The sequence below is a fragment of the Carassius gibelio genome, chromosome B5, assembly GCF_023724105.1.
Source record: "Carassius gibelio isolate Cgi1373 ecotype wild population from Czech Republic chromosome B5, carGib1.2-hapl.c, whole genome shotgun sequence".
NCBI lineage: Eukaryota > Metazoa > Chordata > Actinopteri > Cypriniformes > Cyprinidae > Carassius > Carassius gibelio.
Window position 1 is genome coordinate 2,886,084 of NC_068400.1, and position 20,242 is coordinate 2,906,325.

General features: G+C 48.6%; 1 long non-coding RNA gene across 1 annotated transcript in view; it reads right to left on the minus strand.

Moving 5' to 3' along the window:
* LOC127957868 (uncharacterized) overlaps positions 1-8,478 on the minus strand; it is a 116,666-nt gene extending 108,188 nt beyond the window's left edge. Inside the window, exon 1 of the long non-coding RNA XR_008153880.1 lies at positions 8,261-8,478. This is a non-coding gene — a long non-coding RNA (uncharacterized LOC127957868). The remainder of the gene's footprint in view (positions 1-8,260) is intronic.
* Between the last annotated feature and the right edge of the window lie 11,764 nt (positions 8,479-20,242).

A 20,242-nucleotide genomic window follows, 5' to 3' on the forward strand; every position in this document is an offset into this window, starting at 1 on the left:
GGACCCTAGCAACCGCCCTAGCAACCACCCCGGGTACCCTAGCAACCACATAGCAACACCCTAGTAACCATCCCGATTACCCTAGCAACCACCCTGAGTACCCTAGCAACGGCCCTAGCAACCATCATGGGGACCCTAGCAACCGCCTTAGCAACCACCCCGGGTACCCTAGCAACCACATAGCAACACCCTAGCAACCAACCCGATTACCCTAGCAACCACCCTGGGCACCTTAGCAACGGCCATAGCAACCATCATGGGGACCCTAGCAACCGCCCTAGCAACCACCCCGAGTACCCTAGCAACCACATAGCAACACCCTAGCAACCACCTCGATTACCCTAGCAACCACCCTGTGTACCTTAGCAACGGCCCTAGCAACCATTACGGGGACCCTAGCAACCACCCAGATTACCCTAGCAACCACCCTTAGTACCTTAGCAACCATCATGTGGACCCTAGCAACCACCCAGGGTACCCTAGTAACCACCATAGCAACCTCATTGCAACACCCTAGCAACAGGGCGCAGAGTTTTGCCACTGCAAGCACCACTCACATTTTCTTCAGGAAATGTACTTTCTAGTTAGTGGTGCTTGCCGGAGGCAAAGCATCACTATTATTATCTCACATACTTATTATTATTCTTCTTCTTACTTCTTCCGTACAAAACTTCGGCGCGTAACTCGTCCCGCAGTTTTTGTCACAGACCAACCAAACAGGCGTCAAATCGTGCGGCCTATTGAGGAGAGGTGTGCTATGACTTTTATAAGCGATCGGGCGTACGATGTTCGTACAGCGGGCGAAAAATCGGCCGAAAAACGTCCCATAGGAAATGCATTACAAAAAAATTTGACGGAGCATAGCTCTGAGAGAGAATTTCGCAGAAACATGTGAATCACCACATTTGGAGAGGCTATAAGGCTGTGCGAGAACATACCTCGCAGAGGGGTACAAGTTGTACCCCTGGGGCGCTAGAGACCCCCAAAGTTGCCCCATAGACATACAATGGTGCGGGATCGCCCATGAAACACTGTGTTTTTCCTACAATGGGAAATTACATAGGGATATTGTATTGAACATAACTCGGCATCACAGTGTCATAGAGACAAGGGGGTGGGCTCATTTGAATCAAGCAACCAATCAGTCTCTCAGGATCATTATGAAGCTATCAAGCCACGCCCTAGCAACCATATAGAGCACCATAGCAACAAGCCCCATAGACTTCCATTGAAAAAGATCAAATGAATAACTTTGGATAGAAGTGTCATAGAAACATGAGGGTGGGCTCGTTTGACTCGGGCAGCAAACGGCCAATCATGTATCTCCTTCAAGACAACCTAGCCACGCCCTAGCAACCATTAAGAGCTACCTAGCAACCAAAATCCAAAGATAGATATCTTAACATCTGAAAGACATAGAAGCATGGGGGTTGGTTTATATTGTCAAGCAGACTTTGAAGTATCATCATTGGCAGCTGCAAGGCCACTCCCTAGCAACCAAACACAGTACCCTAGCAACCATTTTGCAAGATCTATATCTCTGCATCAGAACATCGTAGAGGCATGGGGGTTGGTTTATATTGACAAGTAGACTTTGGAGTATCACCATTGGCAGCTGCCAAGCCACTCCATAGCAACCAAATGGAGTACCCTAGCAACCGTTTTGCACGACCTATATCTCTGCATCAGAACATCGTACAGACATGGCGGTTGGATTTTTTGACTCATGCTAGCACACTGGACTTCCAACATGCTAGTCATGCTAGCAGTGATTAGCTACATGCTAATAGTGATTAGCTAAGTGCTCAAATGGGCTAAGAACTCTATAATAACTACATAGTGACCATCTGTGACAACTACCAACCACCTAGTAACATCATAGCAACCACCCAGGAGACCATAGCAACTGCCTAGCAACCACCCCGGGTACCCTAGCAACCGCCTAGCAACACCTTAGCAACCACCCCGATTACCCTAGCAACCACCCTGGGTACCCTAGCAATGGCCCTAGCAACCATCATGGGGACCCTAGCAACCGCCCTAGCAACCACCCCGGGTACCCTAGCAACCACATAGCAACACCCTAGCAACCACCCCGATTACCCTAGCAACCAACATGGGTACCCTAGCAACGGCCCTAGCAACCATCATGGGGACCCTAGCAACCGCCCTAGCAACCACCCCGGGTACCCTAGCAACCACATAGCAACACCCTAGCAACCACCCCGATTACCCTAGCAACCAACCTGGGTACCCTAGCAACGGCCCTAGCAACCATCATGGGGACCCTAGCAACCGCCCTAGCAACCACCCCGGGTACCCTAGCAACCACATAGCAACACCCTAGCAACCGCCCCAATTACCCTAGCAACCACCCTGGGTACCTTAGCAACGGCCCTAGCAACCATCATGGGGACCCTAGCAACTGCCCTAGCAACCACCCCGGGTACCCTAGCAACCACATAGCAACACCCTAGAAACCACCCCAATTACCCTAGCAACCACGCTGGCTACCCTAGCAACGGCCCTAGCAACCATCATAGGGACCCTAGCAACCACCCCGGGTACCCTAGCAACCACACCTTAGCAACAGAGGGTCGAGTTTTGCCACTGCAAGCACCACTCACATTTTCTTCAGGAAATGTACCTTCTAGTTAGTGGTGCTTGCCGGAGGCAAAGCACTACTACTATTATCTCACATACTTATTATTATTCTGCTTCTTATAGATCCGTACAAATTTCGGCGCGTAACTAGTCCCGCAGTTTTCGTCACAGACCAACGAAACAGGCGTCAAATCGTGCGGCCTATACGGGAATGGTGTGCTATGACTTTTATAAGCGATCGGGCGTACGATGTTCGTCCGGCGGGCGATAAATCGGGCGATAAATCCCATAGACAATGCATTGCGGCCAACTTTGACGGATCGTAGCTCCGAGTGAGAATTTCGCAGAAACATGTGAATCACCACATTTGGAGAGGCTATCAGGCTGTGCGCGATCATACCCCGCAATGGGGTATAAGTTGTACCCCTGGGGCGCAAGAGCCCCCCAAAGTTGCCCCATACTAAGCCAATGGTGAGGCATCGCCCATGAAACAATGTGTTTTTCCTACTGTGGGAAATTACATAGGGATTTTGTATTGTGCATAACTCAGGATCACAGTGTCATAGAGACAAGGGGGTGGGCTCATTTGAATCAGGCAACCAATCAGTCTCTCAGGATCACTGTGAATCTATCAAGCCACGCCCTATCAACCATAGAGAGCGCCATAGCAACAAGCCCCATAGACTTCCATTGAAAAAGATCAAATGAATAACTTTGGATAGAAGTGTCATAGAAACATGAGGGTGGGCTCATTTGACTCGGGCAGCAAACGGCCAATCATGTATCTCCTTCAAGACAACCTAGCCACGCCCTAGCAACCATTAAGAGCTACCTAGCAACCCACAGTATAGAGAGATATCTTCACATCTGAAAGACATAGAAGCATGGGGGTTGGTTTATATTAGCAAGCAACCATTGGAGTATCATCATTGGCAGCTGCCAGGCCACTCCCTAGCAACCAAACACAGTACCCTAGCAACCGTTTTGCAAGATCTATATCTCTGCATCAGTACATCGTAGAGGCATGGGGGTTGGTTTATATTGGCCAGCAGCCTTTGGAGTATCACCATTGGCAGCTGCCAAGCCACTCCATAGCAACCAAACGGAGTACCCTAGCAACCGTTTTGCAAGATCTATATCTCTGCATCAGAACATCGTAGAGACATGGGGGTTGGTTTATATTGGCGAGCAACCTTTGGAGTATCACCATTGGCAACTGCCAAGCCACTCCATAGCAACCAACTAGAGTACCCTAGCAACCATTTTTCAAGGCCAATATCTCTTCATCAGAACATTGTACAGACATGGGGGTTGGTTTATATTGGCAAGCAGACTTTGGAGTATTGTCATTGGCAGCTGCCAAGCCATTCCATAGCAACCAAACGGATTACCCTAGCAACCGTTTTGCACGACCTATATCTCTGCATCAGAACATCGTAGAGACATGGGGGTTGGATTTTTTGACTCATGCTAGCACACTGGACTTCCAACATGCTAGTCATGCTAGCAGTGATTAGCTACATGCTAATAGTGATTAGCTAAGTGCTCAAATGGGCTAAGAACTCTATAATAACTACATAGTGACCATCTGTGACAACTACCAACCACCTAGTAACATCATAGCAACCACCCAGGAGACCATAGCAACTGCCTAGCAACCAGCCAAAACACCCTAGCAACCGCCAAGCAACACCTTAGCAACCACCCCAAGTACCATAGCAACTGCCTAGCAACCACCCAGGTTACCATAGCAACCGCCCTAGCAACCACCCCGGGTACCCTAGCAACCACCCCGATTACCCTAGCAACCACCCCGATTACCCTAGCAACCACCCTGGGTACCCTAGCAACGGCCCTAGCAACCATCATGGGGACCCTAGCAACCGCCCTAGCAACCACCCCGGGTACCCTAGCAACCACATAGCAACACCCTAGCAACCGCCCTGATTACCCTAGCAACCACTCTGGGTACCCTAGCAACGGCCCTAGCAACCATCATGGGGACCCTAGCAACCGCCCTAGCAACCACCCCGGGTACCCTAGCAACCACATAGCAACACCCTAGCAACCACCCCGATTACCCTAGCAACCACCCTGGGTACCCTAGCAACGGCCCTAGCAACCATCATGGGGACCCTAGCAACCGCCCTAGAAACCACCCCGGGTACCCTAGCAACCAAATAGCAACACCCTAGCAACCACCCCGATTACCCTAGCAACCACCCTGGGTACCCTAGCAACGGCCATAGCAACCATCATAGGGACCCTAGCAACCACCCCGGGTACCCTAGCAACCACATCTTAGCAACAGAGGGGCGAGTTTTGCCACTGCAAGCACCACTCACATTTTCTTCAGGAAATGTACCTTCTAGTTAGTGGTGCTTGCCGGAGGCAAGGCATCACTATTACTATCTCACATACTTATTATTATTATTCTGATTCTTCTTATAGATCCGTACAAATTTCGGCGCGTAACTAGTCCCGCAGTTTTCGTCACAGACCAACGAAACAGGCGTCAAATCGTGCGGCCTATACGGGAATGGTGTGCTATGACTTTTATAAGCGATCGGGCGTACGATGTTCGTCCGGCGGGCGATAAATCGGGCGATAAATCCCATAGACAATGCATTGCGGCCAACTTTGACGGATCGTAGCTCCGAGTGAGAATTTCGCAGAAACATGTGAATCACCACATTTGGAGAGGCTATCAGGCTGTGCGCGATCATACCCCGCAATGGGGTATAAGTTGTACCCCTGGGGCGCAAGAGCCCCCCAAAGTTGCCCCATACTAAGCCAATGGTGAGGGATCGCCCATGAAACAATGTGTTTTTCCTACTGTGGGAAATTACATAGGGATTTTGCATTGAACATAACTATGGATCACATAGTCATAGAGACAAGGGGGTGGGCTCATTTGAATCAGGCAACCAATCAGACTCTCATGATCATTATGAAGCTATCAAGCCACGCCCTAGCAACCATATAGAGCACCATAGCAACAAGCTCCATAGACTTCCATTGAAAAATATAAAATGAATAACTTTGGATAGAAGTGTCATAGAAACATGAGGGTTGGCTCGTTTGACTCGGGGCAGCGAATGGCCAATCACGAATCACCTTCAACACTTCATAGCCACGCCCTAGCAACCATTTGGAACTCCCTAGCGACAAAAAAAGCATAGAGAGATATCTTCAAATCTGAATATCATAAAGGCATGGGGGTTGGTTTATATTAGCAAGCAACCAATGGAGTATCACCATTGGCAGCTGCCATGCCACTCCCTAGCAACCAAACACAGTACCCTAGCAACCGTTTTGCAAGATCTATATCTCTGCATCAGAACATCGTAGAGGCATGGGGGTTGGTTTATATTAGCAAGCAACCATTGGAGTATCACCATAGGCAGCTGCCAAGCCACTCCATAGCAACCAAATGGAGTACCCTAGCAACCGTTTTGCACGACCTATATCTCTGCATCAGAACATCGTACAGACATGGCGGTTGGATTTTTTGACTCATGCTAGCACACTGGACTTCCAACATGCTAGTCATGCTAGCAGTGATTAGCTACATGCTAATAGTGATTAGCTAAGTGCTCAAATGGGCTAAGAACTCTATAATAACTACATAGTGACCATCTGTGACAACTACCAACCACCTAGTAACATCATAGCAACCACCCAGGAGACCATAGCAACTGCCTAGCAACCACCCCGGGTACCCTAGCAACCCCATAGCAACACCCTAGCAACCGCCCCAATTACCCTAGCAACCACCCTGGGTACCTTAGCAACGGCCCTAGCAACCATCATGGGGACCCTAGCAACCGCCCTAGCAACCACCCCGGGTACCCTAGCAACCACATAGCAACACCCTAGCAACCATCCCGATTACCCTAGCAACCACCCTGGGTACCCTAGCAACGGCCCTAGCAACCATCATGGGGACCCTAGCAACCGCCCTAGCAACCACCCCGGGTACACTAGCAACCACATAGCAACACCCTAGCAACCATCCCGATTACCCTAGCAACCACCCTGAGTACCCTAGCAACGGCCCTAGCAACCATCATGGGGACCCTAGCAACAATCTTGATTACCCTAGCAACCACCGTGGGTACCCTAGCAACGGCCCTAGCAACCATCATGGGGACCCTAGCAACCACCCCGATTACCCTAGCAACCACGCTGGGTACCCTAACAACGGCCCTAGCAACCATCATAGGGACCCTAGCAACCACCCCGGGTACCCTAGCAACCACACCTTAGCAACAGAGGGGCGAGTTTTGCCACTGCAAGCACCACTCACATTTTCTTCAGGAAATGTACTTTCTAGTTATTCTTCTTACTTCTTCCGTACAAAACTTCGGCGCGTAACTCGTCTCGCAGTTTTTGTCACAGACCAACGAAACAGGCGTCAAATCGTGCGGCCTATTGAGGAGAGGTGTGCTATGACTTTTATAAGCGATCGGGCGTACGATGTTCGTACAGCGGGCGAAAAAATGGCCGAAAAACGTCCCATAGGAAATGCATTACTGAAAACTTTCACGGATTATAGCACAGAGAGGGAATTTCGTAGAAAAACGTAAATCACCACATTCGGAGAGGCTATCAGGCTGTGCGAGAACATACCTCACAGAGGGGTAAAAGTTGTACCCCTGGGGTGCTAGAGACCCCCAAATATGCCCCATAGACATATTATGGTGAGGGATCGCCCATGAAACACTGTGTTTTTCCTACTATGGGAAATTACATAGGGATTTTGCATTGAACATAACTCCGTATCACAATGTCATAGAGACAAGGGGGTGGGCTCATTTGAATCAGGCAACCAATCAGTCTCTCAGGATCACTGTGAATCTATCAAGCCACGCCTTAGCAACCATATAGAGCACCATAGCAACAAGCTCCATAGACTTCCATTGAAAAAGATCAAATGAATAACTTTGGATAGAAGTGTCATAGAAACATGAGGGTGGGCTCGTTTGACTCAGGGCAGGAAACGGCCAATCATGTATCTCCTTCAACACTTCATAGCCACGCCCTAGCAACCATTAAGAGCTACCTAGCAACCCAAAGTATAGAGAGATATCTTAACATCTGAAAGACATAGAAGCATGGGGGTTGGTTTATATTGTCAAGCAACCATTGGAGTATCATCATTGGCAGCTGCCAGGCCACTCCCTAGCAACCAAACACAGTACCCTAGCAACCGTTTTGCAAGATCTATATCTCTGCATCAGAACATCGTAGAGGCATGGGGGTTGGATTTTTTGACTCATGCTAGCACACTGGACTTCCAACATGCTAGTCATGCTAGCAGTGATTAGCTACATGCTAATAGTGATTAGCTAAGTGCTCAAATGGGCTAAGAACTGTATAATAATTACATAGTGACCATCTGTGACAACTACCAACCACCTAGTAACATCATAGCAACCACCCAGGAGACCATAGCAACTGCCTAGCAACCAGCCAAAACACCCTAGCAACCGCCTAGCAACACCTTAGCAACCACCCCAAGTACCGTAGCAACTGCCTAGCAACCACCCAGGTTACCCTAGCAACCGCCCTAGCAACCACCCCGGGTACCCTAGCAACCACATAGCAACACCCTAGCAACCGCCCCAATTAACCTAGCAACCACCCTGTGTACCTTAGCAACGGCCCTAGCAACCATCATGGGGACCCTAGCAACCGCCCTAGCAACCACCCTGGGTACCCTAGCAACCACATAGCAACACCCTAGCAACCACCCCGATTACCCTAGCAACCACCCTGGGTACCCTAGCAACGGCCCTAGCAACCATCATGGGGACCCTAGCAACCGCCCTAGCAACCACCCTGGGTACCCTAGCAACCACATAGCAACACCCTAGCAACCACCCCGATTACCCTAGCAACCACCCTGAGTACCCTAGCAACGGCCCTAGCAACCATCATGGGGACCCTAGCAACCGCCCTAGCAACCACCCCTGGTACCCTAGCAACCACATAGCAAAACCCTAGCAACCACCCCGATTACCCTAGCAACCACCCTGAGTACCCTAGCAACGGCCCTAGCAACCATCATAGGGACCCTAGCAACCGCCCTAGCAACCACCCCGGGTACCCTAGCAACCACACCCTAGCAACAGAGGGGCGAGTTTTGCCACTGCAAGCACCACTCACATTTTCTTCAGGAAATGTACCTTCTAGTTATTCTTATTAGTGGTGCTTGCCGGAGGCAAGGCATCACTATTACTATCTCACATACTTATTATTCTTATACTTATTATTATTCTTCCGTACAAAATTTCGGCGCGTAACTAGTCCCGCAGTTTTTGTCACAGACCAACGAAACAGGCGTCAAATCGTGCGGCCTAGTTGGGAATGGTGTGCTATGACTTTTATAAGCGATCGGGCGTACGATGTTCGTACACCGGGCGAAATAACGGCCGAAAAATCGCATAGACAATGCATTGCGGCCAACTTTGACGGTTCGTAGCTCCGAGACAGAATTTTGCAGAAACATGTGAATCACCACATTTGGAGAGGCTATGAGGCTGTGCGCGATCATACCCCGCAATGGGGTACAAGTTGCACCCCTGGGGCGAAAGAGCCCCCCAAAGTTGCCCCATTCTATGCCAATGGTGAGGGATCGCCCATGAAACAATGTGGTTTTCCTACTGTGGGAAATTACATAGGGATTTTGTATTGAACTTAACTCAGGATCACAGTGTCATAGAGACAAGGGGGTGGGCTCATTTGAATCAGGCAACCAATCGGTCTCTCAGGATCACTGTGAATCTATCAAGCCACGCCCTAGCAACCATATAGAGCGCCATAGCAACAAGCCCCATAGACTTCCATTGAAAAAGATCAAATGAATAACTTTGGATAGAAGTGTCATAGAAACATGAGGTTGGGCTCGTTTGACTCGGGCAGCAAACGGCCAATCACGAAACTCCCTCAACACTTCATAGCCACGCCCTAGCAACCATTAAGAGCTACCTAGCAACCCAAAGTATAGAGAGATATCTTAACATCTGAAAGACATAGAAGCATGGGGGTTGGTTTATATTGTCAAGCAGACTTTGAAGTATCTTCATTGGCAGCTGAAAGGCCACTCCCTAGCAACCAACCAGAGTACCCTAGCAACCATTTTTCAAGACCAATATCTCTGCATCAGAACATTGTAGAGGCATGGGGGTTGGTTTATATTGGCGAGCAGCCTTTGGAGTATCACCATTGGCAGCTGCCAAGCCACTCCATAGCAACCAAATGGAGTACCCTAGCAACCGTTTTGCACGACCTATATCTCTGCATCAGAACATCGTACAGACATGGCGGTTGGATTTTTTGACTCATGCTAGCACATTGGACTTCCAACATGCTAGTCATGCTAGCAGTGATTAGCTACATGCTAATAGTGATTAGCTAAGTGCTCAAATGGGCTAAGAACTCTATAATAACTACATAGTGACCATCTGTGACAACTACCAACCACCTAGTAACATCATAGCAACCACCCAGGAGACCATAGCAACTGCCTAGCAACCAGCCAAAACACCCTAGCAACCGCCTAGCAACACCTTAGCAACCACCCCAAGTACCGTAGCAACTGCCTAGTAACCACCCAGGTTACCATAGCAACCGCCCTAGCAACCACCCCGGGTACCCTAGCAACCACATAGCAACACCCTAGCGATAGCCCCAATTACCCTAGCAACCACCCTGAGTACCCTAGCAACGGCCCTAGCAACCATCATGGGGACCATAGCAACCGCCCTAGCAACCACCCCGGGTACCCTAGCAACCACATAGCAACACCCTAGCAACCGCCTCGATTACCCTAGCAACCACCCTGGGTACCCTAGCAACGGCCATAGCAACCATCATGGGGACCCTAGCAACCGCCCTAGCAACCACCCCGGGTACCCTAGCAACCACATAGCAACACCCTAGCAACCGCCTCGATTACCCTAGCAACCACCCTGGGTACCCTAGCAACCGCCCTAGCAACCATCATGGGGACCCTAGCAACCGCCCTAGCAACCACCCCGGGTACCCTAGCAACCACATAGCAACACCCTAGCAACCATCCCGATTACCCTAGCAACCACCCTGGGTACCTTAGCAACGGCCCTAGCAACCATCATGGGGACCCTAGCAACCGCCCTAGCAACCACCCCGGGTACCCTAGCAACCACATAGTGACACCCTAGCAACCACCCCGATTACCCTAGCAACCACCCTGGGTACCCTAGCAACGGCACTAGCAACCATCATAGGGACCCTAGCAACCACCCCGGGTACCCTAGCAACCACACCTTAGCAACAGAGGGGCGAGTTTTGCCACTGCAAGCACCACTCACATTTTCTTCAGGAAATGTACCTTCTAGTGTTACTATTACTATTCGCCTTGACAAAACTTTGGCACGCTACTCCTCCCGCATTTTTTGTCACAGACCCATGAATGAGGTGTCAAAACGTTTGGCTTATTGTGGAGAGGTGTGCTATGACTTTTCTAAGGAATCGGACTTACGATAATCGTACAGCGGGCGACGAAAATGTGTGAAAATATCCCATTGACTTAACATTGGAAAAACTATCTGACATCATATCTTTGGATCAAAAAGTCATAGAGGCTTGGGAGAGGGCTCTTTTGACTCGGCCTATCAAGCAGTCCATAAGTATTGACATAACAACTTCATATCCATGCCCTAGCAACCAATTTTAGCCCCCTAGCAACTGCTTAACTACATTTAAGAGCTGTATCTCAGCAAAAATAACTATATAGAAACATTGGCTTGGGCTTTTTGCATTCAGGCTGGTAAATAATCTTTAAATATCACCCCATACACTATATAGTCACACCATAGCAACCATATAGAGCACCCTAGCAACCATGTAGCAATATAAATCCTTCTATCTCTGCTTCAAAACATCACACAGGCATCATGGGTGGCTACAGGGCGCAGAGTTTTGCCACTGCAAGCACCACTCACATTTTCTTCAGGAAATGTACCTTCTAGTTAGTGGTGCTTGCCGGAGGCAAAGCACTACTACTATTATCTCACATACTTATTATTATTCTGCTTCTTCTTATAGATCCGTACAAATTTCGGCGCGTAACTAGTCCCGCAGTTTTTGTCACAGACCAACGAAACAGGCGTCAAATCGTGCGGCCTATACGGGAATGGTGTGCTATGACTTTTATAAGCAATCGGGCGTACGATGTTCGTACACCGGGCGAAATAACGGCCGAAAAATCGCATAGACAATGCATTACGGCCAACTTTGACGGATCGTAGCTCCGAGAGAGAGTTTCGCAGAAACATGTGAATCACCACATTTGGAGAGGCTATGAGGCTGTGCACGATCATACCCCGCAATGGGGTATAAGTTGTACCCCTGGGGCGCAAGAGCCCCCCAAAGTTGCCCCATACTAAGCCAATGGGGAGGGATCGCCCATGAAACAATGTGTTTTTCCTACTGTGGGAAATTACACAGGGATTTTGCATTCAACATAACTATGGATCACATAGTCATAGAGACAAAGGGGTGGGCTCATTTGAATCAGGCAACCAATCAGTCTCTCAAGATCATTATGAAGCTATCAAGCCACGCCCTAGCAACCATATAGAGCACCATAGCAACAAGCTCCATAGACTTCCATTGAAAAAGTTAAAATGAATAACTTTGGATAGAAGTGTCATAGAAACATGAGGGTGGGCTCGTTTGACTCGGGCAGCAAACGGCCAATCATGCATCTCCTTCAAGACAACCTAGCCACGCCCTAGCAACCATTAAGAGCTACCTAGCAACCCAAAGTATAGAGAGATATCTTAACATCTGAAAGACATAGACGCATGGGGGTTGGTTTATATTAGCAAGGAACCATTGGAGTATCATCATTGGCAGCTGCCAGGCCACTCCCTAGCAACCAAACACAGTACCCTAGCAACCGTTTTGCAAGATCTATATCTCTGCATCAGAACATCGTAGAGGCATGGGGGTTGGTTTATATTGGCGAGCAGCCTTTGGAGTATCACCATTGGCAGCTGCCAAGCCACTCCATAGCAACCAAACGGAGTACCCTAGCAACCGTTTTGCACGACCTATATCTCTGCATCAGAACATCGTACAGACATGGCGGTTGGATTTTTTGACTCATGCTAGCACACTGGACTTCCAACATGCTAGTCATTCTAGCAGTGATTAGCTAGATGCTAATAGTGATTAGCTAAGTGCTCAAATGGGCTAAGAACTCTATAATAACTACATAGTGACCATCTGTGACAACTACCAACCACCTAGTAACATCATAGCAACCACCCAGGAGACCATAGCAACTGCCTAGCAACCAGCCAAAACACCCTAGCAACCGCCTAGCAACACCTTAGCAACCACCCCAAGTACCGTAGCAACTGCCTAGCAACCACCCAGGTTACCCTAGCAACCACCCTAGCCACCACCCTAGCAACCACCCCGGGTACCCTAGCAACCACATAGCAACACCCTAGCAAACGCCTCAATGACCCTAGCAACCACCCTGGGTCCCTTAGCAACGGCCCTAGCAACCATCATGGGGACCCTAGCAACCGCCCTAGCAACCACCCCGGGTACCCTAGCAACCACATAGCAACACCCTAGCAACCACCCCGATTACCCTAGCAACCACCCTGAGTACCCTAGCAACGGCCCTAGCAACCATCATGGGGACCCTAGCAACCGCCCTAGCAACCACCCCGGGTACCCTAGCAACCACATAGCAACACCCTAGCAACCACCCCAGTTACCCTAGCAACCACCCTGGGTACCCTAGCAACGGCCCTAGCAACCATCATGGGGACCCTAGCAACCGCCCTAGCAACCATCCCGGGTACCCTAGCAACCACATAGCAACACCCTAGCAACCACCCCGATTACCCTAGCAACCACCCTGGGTACCCTAGCAACGGCCCTAGCAACCATCATAGGGACCCTAGCAACCACCCCGGGTACCCTAGCAACCACACCTTAGCAACAGAGGGGCGAGTTTTGCCACTGCAAGCACCACTCACATTTTCTTCAGGAAATGTACCTTCTAGTGTTACTATTACTATTCGCCTTGACAAAACTTTGGCGCGCTACTCCTCCTGCATTTTTTGTCGCAGTCCCATGAATGACATGTCAAAACGTGCAGGTTATTGAAGAGAAGTGTGCTATGACTTTTCTAAGCAATCAGACGTACGATAATCGTACAGCTGGCGAAAGAAATGGGTAAAAATATCCCATAGACTTAACATTGGAAAAATTATCTGACATCATATCTTTGGTTTAGACAGACATAGAGGCTTGGAAGTGGGCTCTTTTGACTCGGCCTATCAAGCAGTCCATATGTAGTCATATAACTACTTCATAGCCACGCCCTAGCAACCAATTTTAGCACCCTAGCAACTGTTTAACCACATTTAATAGCTGTATCTCAGCAAAATAACTATATAGAAACACTTGCTAGGGTTTTTTGGATTCAGTCTGGCAAATAGTCTTTAAATATCACCCCATATACTATACAGCCACACCATAGCAACCATTTAGAGTACCCTAGCAACCATATAGCAATATAAAGTACTTATATCATCGCTCCATAACATCATACAGGCATCATGGGTGGCTACAGGGCGCAGAGTTTTGCCACTGCAAGCACCACTCACATTTTCTTCAGGAAATGTACCTTCTAGTTAGTGGTGCTTGCCGGAGGCAAAGCACTACTACTATTATCTCACATACTTAGTGGTGCTTGCCGGAGGCAAAGCATCACTATTATTATCTCACATACTTATTATTCTTATTATTATTCTTCCGTACAAATTTCGGCGCGTAACTAGTCCCGCAGTTTTCGTCACAGACCAACGAAACAGGCGTCAAATCGTGCGGCCTAATCGGGAATGGTGTGCTATGACTTTTATAAGCGATCGGGCGTACGATGTTCGTACACCGGGCGAAATATCGGCCGAAAAATCGCATAGACAACGCATTACGGCCAACTTTGACGGATCGTAGCTCCGAGAGAGAAATTCGCAGAAACATGTGAATCACCACATTTGGAGAGGCTATCAGGCTGTGCGAGAGGACACCTCTCAGAGGGGTACAAGTTGTACCCCTGGGGTGCTAGAGACCCCCAAAGTTGCCCCATTGACATAGTATGGTGAGGGATCGCCCATGAAACAATGTGCTTTTCCTACTATGGGAAATTACATAGGGATTTTGTATTCAACATAACTCAGGATCACAGTGTCATAGAGACAAGGGGGTGGGCTCATTTGAATCAGGCAACCAATCAGCCTCTCAGGATCACTGTGAATCTATCAAGCCACGCCCTAGCAACCATATAGAGCGCCATAGCAACAAGCCCCATAGACTTCCATTGAAAAAGATCAAATTAATAACTTTGCATAGAAGCGTCATAGAAACATGAGGGTGGGCTCATTTGACTCGGGCAGCAAACGGCCAATCATGTATCTCCTTCAAGACAACCTAGCCACGCCCTAGCAACCATTAAGAGCTACCTAGCAACCCACAGTATAGAGAGATATCTTAACATCTGAAAGACATAGAAGCATGGGGGTTGGTTTATATTGTCAAGCAGACTTTGAAGTATCATCATTGGCAGCTGCCAGGCCACTCCCTAGCAACCAAACACAGTACCCTAGCAACCGTTTTCCAAGATCTATATCTCCGCATCAGAACATCGTAGAGGCATGGGGGTTGGTTTATATTGGCGAGCAGCCTTAGGAGTATCACCATTGGCAGCTGCCAAGCCACTCCATAGCAACCAAATGGAGTACCCTAGCAACCGTTTTGCACGACCTATATCTCTGCATCAGAACATCGTACACTCATGGCGGTTGGATTTTTTGACTCATGCTAGCACACTGGACTTCCAACATGCTAGTCATGCTAGCAGTGATTAGCTACATGCTAATAGTGATTAGCTAAGTGCTCAAATGGGCTAAGAACTCTATAATAACTACATAGTGACCATCTGTGACAACTACCGACCACCTAGTAACATCATAGCAACCACCCAGGAGACCATAGCAACTGCCTAGCAACCAGCCAAAACACCCTAGCAACCGCCTGGCAACACCTTAGCAACCACCCCAAGTACCATAGCAACTGCCTAGCAACCACCCAGGTTACCATAGCAACCGCCCTAGCAACCACCCCGGGTACCCTAGCAACCACATAGCAGCACCCTAGCAACCACCCCAATTACCCTAGCAACCACCCTGGGTACCCTAGCAACGGCCCTAGCAACCATCATGGGGACCCTAGCAACCGCCCTAGCAACCACCCCGGGTACCCTAGCAACCACATAGCAACACCCTAGCAACCGCCCCGATTACCCTAGCAACCACTCTGGGTACCCTAGCAACGCCCCTAGCAACCATCATGGGGACCCTAGCAACCGCCCTAGCAACCACCCCGGGTACCCTAGCAACCACATAGCAACACCCTAGCAACCACCCCGATTACCCTAGCAACCACCCTGGATACCCTAGCAACGGCCCTAGCAACCATCATGGGGACCCTAGCAACAGCCCTAGAAACCACCCCGGGTACCCTAGCAACCAAATAGCAACACCCTAGCAACCACCCCGATTACCCTAGCAACCACCCTGGGTACCCTAGCAACGGCCCTAGCAACCATCATAGGGACCCTAGCAACCACCCCGGGTACCCTAGCAACCACACCTTAGCAACAGAGGGGCGAGTTTTGCCACTGCAAGCACCACTCACATTTTCTTCAGGAAATGTACCTTCTAGTGTTACTATTACTATTCGCCTTGACAAAACTTTGGCACGCTACTCCTCCCGCATTTTTTGTCACAGACCCATGAATGAGGTGTCAAATCGTGCGGGATATTGAGGAGAGGTGTGCTATGACTTTTCTAAGCAATCGGACTTACGATAATCGTACAGCGGGCGAAGAAAATGTGTGAAAATATCCCATTGACTTAACATTGGAAAAACTATCTGATATCATATCTTTGGATCAGAAAGTCATACAGGCTTGGTAGAGGGCTCTTTTGACTCGGCCTATCAAGCAGTACATAAGTAGTGACATAACAACTTCATATACATGCCCTAGCAACCACTTTTAGCACCCTAGCAACTGTTTAACCACATTTAATAGCTGTATCTCAGCAAAATAACTATATAGAAACGCTTGCATGGGCTTTTTAGATTCAGGCTGGCAAATAGTCTTTAAATATCACCTCATATACTATACAGCCACACCATAGCAACAATTTAGAGTACCCTAGCAACCATATAGCAATATAAAGTACTTATATCATGGCTCCACAAAATCACACAGGCATTAAGGGTGACAAAAGGGCGCCGAGTATTGCCACTGCAAGCACCACTCACATTTTCTTCAGGAAATGTACCTTCTAGTTAGTGGTGCTTGCCGGAGGCAAGGCATCACTATTATTATCTCACATACTTATTATTCTTCTTCTTCTTCTTCTTCTAGATCCGTACAAATTTCGGCACGTAACTAGTCCCGCAGTTTTCGTCACAGACCAACGAAACAGGCGTCAAATCGTGCGGCCTATACGGGAATGGTGTGCTATGACTTTTATAAGCGATCGGGCGTACGATGTTCGTACAACGGGCGAAAAATCGGGCGATCAAACCCATAGACTTAACATTGGGGTAAACTTTGACCGATCGTAGCTCCGAGAGAGAATTTCGCAGAAACACGTGAATCACCACATTTGGAGAGGCTATCAGGCTGTGCGAGAACACACCCCGCATTGGGGTATAAGTTGTACCCCTGGGGGGCTAGAGCCCCCCAAATTTGACCCTAATACAAAGTATAGGGAGGGCTACTATGGGAAATTACATAGGGATTTTGCATTTAACATAACTCTGGATTATAGTGTCATAGAGACAAGGGGGTGGGCTCATTTGAATCAGGCAACCAATCAGTCTCTCAGGATCGCTATTAAGTTATCAAGCCACGCCCTAGCAACCATAGAGAGCGCCATAGCAACAAGCTCCATAGACTTCCATTGAAAATTATAAAATGGATAACTTTGGATAGAAGTGTCATAGAAACATGAGGGTGGGCTCGTTTGACTCGGGCAGCAAACGGCCAATCATGTATCTCCTTCAAGACAACCTAGCCACGCCCTAGCAACCATTAAGAGCTACCTAGCAACCCAAAGTATAGAGAGATATCTTAACATCTGAAAGACATAGAAGCATGGGGGTTGGTTTATATTAGCAAGCAACCATTGGAGTATCATCATTGGCAGCTGCCAGGCCACTCCCTAGCAACCAAACGGAGTACCCTAGCAACCGTTTTGCAAGATCTATATCTCTGCATCAGTACATCGTAGAGGCATGGGGGTTGGTTTATATTGGCGAGCAGCCTTTGGAGTTTCATCATTGGCAGCTGCCAGGCCACTCCCTAGCAACCAAACACAGTACCCTAGCAACCGTTTTGCAAGATCTATATCTCCACATCAGAACATCTTAGACACACGGGGGTTGGTTTATATTGGCAAGCAGACTTTGGAGTATCATCATTGGCAGGTGACAAGCCACTCCATAGCAACCAAATGGAGTACCCTAGCAACCGTTTTGCACGACCTATATCTCTGCATCAGAACATCGTACAGACATGGCGGTTGGATTTTTTGACTCATGCTAGCACACTGGACTTCCAACATGCTAGTCATGCTAGCAGTGATTAGCTACATGCTAATAGTGATTAGCTAAGTGCTCAAATGGGCTAAGAACTCTATAATTACTACATAGTGACCATCTGTGACAACTACCAACCACCTAGTAACATCATAGCAACCACCCAGGAGACCATAGCAACTCCCTAGCAACCAGCCAAAACACCCTAGCAACCGCCTAGCAACACCCTAGCAACCACCCCGATTACCCTAGCAACCACCCTGGGTACCCTAGCAACGGCCCTAGCAACCATCATGGGGACCCTAGCAACCGCCCTAGCAACTACCCCGGGTACCCTAGCAACCACATAGCAACACCCTAGCAACCATCCCGATTACCCTAGCAACCACCCTGGGTACCTTAGCAACGGCCCTAGCAACCATCATGGGGACCCTAGCAACCGCCCTAGCAACCACCCCGGGTACCCTAGCAACCACATAGCAACACCCTAGCAACCATCCTGATTACCCTAGCAACCACCCTGGGTACCTTAGCAACGGCCCTAGCAACCATCATGGGGACCCTAGCAACCGCCCTAGCAACCATCCCATGTACCATAGCAACCAACCCGGGTACCCTAGCAACCACCCTAGCAACCTCATTACAACACCCTATAGCAACAGAGGGTGAGTTTTGCCACTGCAAGCACCACTCACATTTTCTTCAGGAAATGTACCTTCTAGTTAGTGGTGCTTGCCGGAGGCAAGGCATCACTATTACTATCTCACATACTTATTATTAGTGGTGCTTGCCGGAGGCAAAGCATCACTATTACTATCTCACATACTTATTATTAGTGGTGCTTGCCGGAGGCAAGGCATCACTATTACTATCTCACATACTTATTATTATTATTATTATACTAGATCCGTACAAATTTCGGCGCGTAACTAGTCCCGCAGTTTTCGTCACATACCAACGAAACAGGCGTCAAATCGTGCGGCCTAATCGGGAATGGTGTGCTATGACTTTTATAAGCGATCGGGCGTACGATGTTCGTACACCGGGCGAAAAAACGGGCGAAAAATCGCATAGACAATGCATTGCGGCCAACTTTGACGGATCGTAGCTCCGAGAGAGAATTTCGCAGAAACACGTGAATCTCCACATTTGGAGAGGCTATCAGGCTGTGCGAGAACATACCCCGCAGTGGGGTATAAGTTGTACCCCTGGGGCGCGAGAGCCCCCCAAAAATGGCCCTAATACAAAGTATAGGGAGGACTTTTCCTGCTATGGGACATTACATAGGGATTTTGTATTGAACATAACTCTGGATCACAATGTCATAGAGACAAGGGGGTGGGCTCATTTGAATCAGGCAACCAATCAGTCTCTCAGGATCACTGTGAATCTATCAAGCCACGCCCTAGCAACCATATAGAGCGCCATAGCAACAAGCCCCATAGACTTCCATTGAAAAAGATCAAATGAATAACTTTGGATAGAAGTGTCATAGAAACATGAGGGTGGGCTCGTTTGACTCGGGCAGCAAACGGCCAATCATGTATCTCCTTCAAGACAACCTAGCCACGCCCTAGCAACCATTAAGAGCTACCTAGCAACCCAAAGTATAGAGAGATATCTTAACATCTGAAAGACATAGAAGCATGGGGGCTGGTTTATATCATTAATACTAGCAAGCACCCATTGGAGTATCATCATTGGCAGTTGCCAGGCCACTCCCTAGCAACCAAACACAGTACCCTAGCAACCGTTTTGCAAGATCTATATCTCTGCATCAGAACATCGTAGAGGCATGGGGGTTGGTTTATATTGGCGAGCAGCCTTTGGAGTATCACCATTGGCAGTTGCCAAGCCACTCCATAGCAACCAAACGGAGTACCCTAGCAACCGTTTTGCACAACCTATATCTCTGCATCAGAACATCGTACAGACATGGCGGTTGGATTTT